The sequence below is a fragment of the Nuphar pumila genome, chromosome 2 (assembly GCF_984573655.1).
Source record: "Nuphar pumila chromosome 2, dmNupPumi1.hap1.1, whole genome shotgun sequence".
Taxonomy (NCBI): Eukaryota; Viridiplantae; Streptophyta; class Magnoliopsida; order Nymphaeales; family Nymphaeaceae; genus Nuphar; species Nuphar pumila.
In genome coordinates this window covers 95,398,355-95,404,618 of record NC_143250.1, presented here as the reverse complement: position 1 = coordinate 95,404,618, position 6,264 = coordinate 95,398,355, and the positions used below count along the sequence as shown (strand labels likewise).

The following is a 6,264-nucleotide window of genomic DNA, read 5'->3' as shown; positions in this document are numbered from 1 at the left end:
TAAAGAGCTTGTTCAAACTTGTAAAACAAGCTCAACAAGATGAACATGAAGAATAGGTACTCGGCTCAGTTCGACTTATATGAGTTCATTAAGTAGCAAAAATATATATTTTATATCATATAGTAAATGTAGAACATATGATTGAACTATTTGGTTTGCAAAAATTAAATTTAGTGGTAAAATTTTATTACTTCTAGCTTTGAAACAATGCGTTTTCTGTAATTATATTTCTTTCAGCTCTAAAACATGTTTTTTTTATCTTTGTTTTTTTGTAAACAAGCCAGTTCAAACTCAGCTCATTTATTTGAGGCTCATTATGAACTCAAACTTGGCTTAGCTCGCCACAAGAATGAGTCAAGCTTGAACACTTCAAGCTCAGCTTGATCGTGCCATTTACCAGCCATACATCTGGGCCAACACTCATGTGACTAGATGCATCTATATCCATATCAAATACATGTGTGGGCGTGCATGCGTGTATATATGGCACATGAAAATCATTGGATATGGGTCTTGGTAATATTTGAAAGTATTGTGATGATCCACTGATCAGGTATATGCTTATATATGAATATTTGTATGAGGCTCCACATTCTCTAAAAGTGGATGTTATGTCAGGTACCCAACTCATAACTACATTTTCTCTGTTCTTGGATCTGGCAGTGGGCTGGATCTAATCCATATGGATTGTGCTTGAACTTAGCTTTTGGGTAAAATCAATGTCATAAACAACGTTATCGGAAAAAATTTGGGCGAGGAAATTCTCATGACAAATCAAACATTTACAATTTTTTTATATAATTAAAAAGAAAAGGCTATATAAAGTTTTAAAAAGTAAACAATATAAAAATTAAAATGAGCAATTACATATATATATATATATAGATAGCCCTTGCTTTTATTGGAAATACTATTACTAACCACAAGCTAGAAAATATGACAAACATGGTCAATTTATTGTATACTCGACACTTTTGCTATTTATCACCTGAAAATTTAGGCGTCTGACTTTTTAAGAGGACTTATATGGCGCCTGATTTTTCTAGGCGACAACTTACATGGTGCCTGATTTTTCAGGCAACTCTTATATGACACCTAATTTTTTCAGGCAACAACTTAGACAAGTAGTTCAACCAAGGCGTCTGACTTTTTTAGGCAAGAAGATCCTACAGCCATCATATGTCGCAGGATAGGATCCAACAACTTAACCAAGGTACCGAAAATGCCTACTCAAATCTCCCTCGCCCACTTGCATAGCAAGTTTTATGCTAATAGTGTTTACAAAATTCCTGAACGTGCCAGTTGATTATGAAAAAATATTGCTGAAGAAAAAGCAATTTTAAAATGCTAAATATAATAGCAATTTTCTTTTAAAAAACACTGATTATCCAGTGTTTTTCGCGAAAAAGTCACTGAAAGAAATTGAAAAGTAAAATCATTGGTTTGTTCAGTGTTTTTTTTGCAAAAGACTTTGTTAATACAAAATTAGCATCACAGGTAGGGGTGGCAAAACCTGACACGACCCACCAACCCGACTCTTAGGCGGGTTCGGGTTGGGCTTAAACTAACCCGTTTAATAAACGGGTCGACCTGCCTAACCCGTTTATTAAACGGGTTGGGTTCATGTTAGGGGTATGCCAACCCGCCAACCCGGATGACCCGTTTAATAAACGGGTTAGGCGGGCGGGTCAACCCGCCAACCTGCCAATCCACCAACCCGACCCGTCAACCCGACCCACCAATCCGTCAACCCGACCTGCCCACCAACCCGCCCACCCGACCCGCTAACCCGCCAACCCGTTTATTAAACGGGTTGGCGGGTCGTGTCGGGTTACCCGTTTAATAAACGGGTTGGGTTCGTGTTTGCCACAGCCGACCCATTTAATAAACGGGCGGGTCTGTTCGGGTTGAGATATGCTGACCTGCCAACCCGCTGGGTCGTCCCGCCAACCCGACCCAATTGCCACCCCTAATCACAGGCGAGTAGGGGGATGCGTGTTGTGATAAGTACCTCTAAAGATACTCATTCTCAAATGAGGGATGTTCAGGTGCAATGTGATTGCACACTTTTCTGCTGCACATGATTAGCCACCATCTGTTATTGGGTTAACAGATGGTGGGTAATCACATTGCATCTGGTGCAATCACATTGCACCTGATCAGACCTCTTGTCAAATATGGAGATACGTGGTGTTGTGTTTTGGGTGACCGAAGTACCTTGAAAGATACTTGTTCCTGTTACTAGATCTATCATAATTACAACATTGGCCTTGATAACTTGACCAAAGCCTTGAAATGTGATTGGAACAGTTGGATGGTTGCAAGAGGATAAATGGATGTAGGTAAAGATACTCATGTTGGTTACTCATGATCTCCTTTTTCAATTTTTTACCATCCATTATACAACAAAAAATACTTTTTTCCGACAGAGAAAGCTGGGGTTAGGGAGACCCCTACCAGTTAAACAACCATACCATTTGGGGTTCGAACTTGCAACTTCCCAACACAAGGTGACGTGCACTAACTACTCCAGCCAGGACCCCGTTGGTTATCCAACCAAAAATACTGGATGTACATATTTCTGCATTTTCTAGTGCTTCTTTTTCTCTGTCAGCAAAGTGTCAGCTGTGGGGCCCTAACTGCCGTCCATATTTCGAGTACAAACTGTCAGCTGTGGGGCCCAACATAAGATGGAGGGCAGATCAGGTGCAGCGGCACACTAAAGTGTGCAATGTGATGGCAGCGGATCTGTCTGGCCTCAGATGCTTTTTATAAAAGGGAACCAGATGAGGGAGGATCATATTCAATGTGATTGCACAAATTTAGTGTAATGTGCTGCACCTGATCACCCACCATTAAGGATGCACATGGGCCAAGTTCGAGCCGAGCCAAGCCTGAGCTGTTCAAACTTGCTTTGGTTTAAAATATCTTTGTCCAAGCATGGCTCGAGCTCGTGTAGCAATATCCAGACTCAGCTCAGTTTCGAGCTCCAGCCAAGCCGAACTTAAATGCTATTTCATAAAAGGATCTTGTAATTTTTTATTTTTTTTTTGAAAAAGTGGGATTCAATCTTTAACATGTTTATCGTTAACCAAGTGACTCACCGTTAAGCTAGGGCATGTCTTTTATTGTTGTGACTGAAAGTATATATACTAAAAATTCTCTACATTAACATACAACGTAAAAAGGCAAAAGATGAGAATCGAATCCAATATTTTTTATTTTATTTGCAAATATATTATATATGTATGCTTATCCGAGTCTACCAAGCTTTATCGAGCGTAATGAACTAAAGCTCAAACTATCTAGTTTGCAAAATAAGTACATTGTTTTAAAAATCACAGGATTTGAATGGCAAGATTGTAGCTTGCAAACCAAACATTTCAGCCATCTACAATTTACGATACAAAAATTATAAATATATTTTATTATATACAAGCTGAGCCAACTGAAACACTTGTGTTCGTTTTGCGGTTTGAACGAGCTCTTTCTGAGCTGAACACGAGATGAGTTAGAGAGCCTGGTCTCGTTTCCCAACATTGATAGGTTTTTATCGGGTCTGGGTATAATTTTTCTTATAGTGAACTTGATTAGACTTGGGTCTAAACCTGATACCACACCCAAAAATCTGGTCTAAGTTTGGTTCAAACTGAGTCCGAACCAAATCCTACCCATTCACAACCCCTATTGATTTTATAGGACATAATCACCCATTCCACTGCATAAGCCCAAAGCAGCATCAATCATTGATAGGTTTTAATCACCCATTCCACCCAATAAGGCCAGAACACAGGACCACGCCCCCTCTTTTTAAGATACAGTTACTGTAGGGGAAAAACCAATGTCAGTATCGGTATACCCGTTCTCAAGTGAATCGTTCTGAATAGGCTAAAAAATATTTTGTATCAATAAAAAAAACGTGACATATTAAAACTATTAAAATAATATTAAAAATGTAATTTTAAGCATTTTTTTTACATTTATTAAAAAATAATCGATTCAGGTTAGTATCGTATCAATTTTCTGTTGATATGATAAGTATCGGCCTATACGCACCGATACATTGGGAAAATCAAGCATTGGAGAGCAGATATGGGAAATGGGTTTGGTAATAATCATGATTTGGTGGAATAGATCATTTCCCCTCGTTCGAAGCAAATAAAAAATGTGAAATCATTCTCCGAAAAAGGAGAGAGAGAGAGAGAGAATCAGCAAAATCAAGTGAGTTATTTATTTATTTATTCATTTTCTTTTCCATGGCTTTGATTTCATTATGGCGCAGTCTCTCTCTTGATCATTTGGTAACCCTATGAACTTCACCAATCACCCCCATCAAAAAAGGGGAGTTAGTATAAGCTAGTACCGCTACCACCTTCTTACATTACCAGTACACAATAAACTCTCCATAACTCTCTCTCTCTCTCATCACCAAAGCCAGGGAAGAACTTGTGAGGACGCCGGAATCCCTCCTCCCCAGAACAATTCCGGCGAGTTGCTAACACAGAATTTGGTGACCATGGTCCCTATCTCCCTCCTTTATCCCTTTCGAATGACTCAAAATAGATGCTCAACCGACGCCCCCATCTACCAGGAATCCCGGTAGCAGCTCCAGCTAGAAATAACCACCTCAACCATAGAGAGAGAGAGAGAGAGAGAGACGCTTCAAATTCCTCGACCCCTCTCCCAAACCCGACTGCTACCCATTTCATATCTCGCAAAATACGCAAAAACCAACATCTCAGAATCCCCCGCCGCTTCGAATCACCCCCTCCCCCCACAAAACCCTAGCTCTGTTGAAAAAAAAGAAGCAAAAACCCTAGCCCTTTGTTTTCCCCTCTTCTCCGATTGATGAGTGATGGGGATCGGACGGCGGCTGCTGCTCGACCCCTACCCGAGGGAGGCCGATCCGATGGACGGAAGCAGGCGGCAGGGACCGTACACGAGCGAGGCGAACTTCGACACCAACATGGTGATCATCCTCGCGGCGCTGCTCTGCGCGCTCATCTGCGCCCTCGGCCTCAACTCGATCGTCCGGTGCGCGCTGCGGTGCAGCCGCCGGATGTCGCCGGATCCCGGCGGCGGCGGGGATGGGGCCGCGTCCGGACGGACGGCGACGGGGCTGAAGAAGAAGGCGCTCCGGGCGATTCCGGTGACGGATTACTCCTGCGCGAACATTCCGGCGACGGAGTGCCCCATCTGCCTGGGGGAATTCGCCGACGGGGAGAAGGTGCGGGTCCTACCCAAATGCAACCACGGCTTTCACGTCCACTGCATCGACAAGTGGCTCGGGTCCCACTCGTCCTGCCCCACCTGCCGGAGCTCTCTCCTCTCCCCCGCCGTGGGGCCCGCTAGGCCGGCCGGAGAAGCGTCGGACCGGGCACCGGTCGCCGTTGAGGTCGATGGCACCCCGGCTCGGTAGCTCGGTTCGAGCCTGAGCCTTAGCCTCCCCGATTTGGTCCAAATTCCAGTAGGCTTCTCTTCTTTTTTTAATTTAAAAATCTTGGTGGTATTTGAAAATGTATAAATATACGTATAATGTACAGATGGACAAAGAAAACCAATTTTTATCCCTCTTTCCTTTTTCATAATTTGATTTTTCTCCTTCATCTTCTTGTTGTATGAGGTAAAAGGTGAAAAAGAGAGGGTAAAAAAATATCTTGATTGTCCTTTTTTTTTCTTTCTAATATTAGAGGTAAGAAATGAATGTGGTTTATGAAAATCTTCCCATTTTTGTAACTTGCAATTGGCATACAACAATGCTCTTTGTTTTTCTTTTCCTTTTTATTATTTTGCTTTGGGGACAAAGATAAGGTGAGGTATGTGCAAAGTTGATTAATGTTGGCAGTTTACCAATTTTGTGTGAACTCCAAGTTTTTTTTTTGGCCAAGAGCTCCATTAGTATTGACATCAAATGCTCTTTATGCTTTCATGATTCTTGGTTCACAAAACAAAAGGAAGGAATCATGTGAATTTATGCACTAAAGAGACTTAAGAGGTGACTTTGCATGTTTTCCCAAGAAGTGCACCCCTGAAAAGGTGCTTTCACATGGAATTCACCTTGTAAGGCAATTTGGTGTTCTGCACATCATCAAACCCTTCCATACTCTGTGAGATCATTTTCTCAGGTGACAGTCTCAAGTTTTGCTTGAAACTCCCCGTGATCATCTGGTGACTCGTCACCTGGCAGCATCCTGACCACACATTAATCTGGGAAACGTGGGGCCTCATGGGTTTTACCAACCAGATGCCAGAAAATGTGCAGTC

At 42.0% G+C, this 6,264-nt stretch overlaps 1 pseudogene; it reads left to right on the top strand.

Moving 5' to 3' along the window:
• Positions 1 to 4,893: 4,893 nt before the first annotated feature.
• On the top strand, positions 4,894 to 5,619 carry LOC149846225 (RING-H2 finger protein ATL74 pseudogene; annotated as a pseudogene).
• The last annotated feature ends 645 nt before the right edge of the window (positions 5,620 to 6,264 follow it).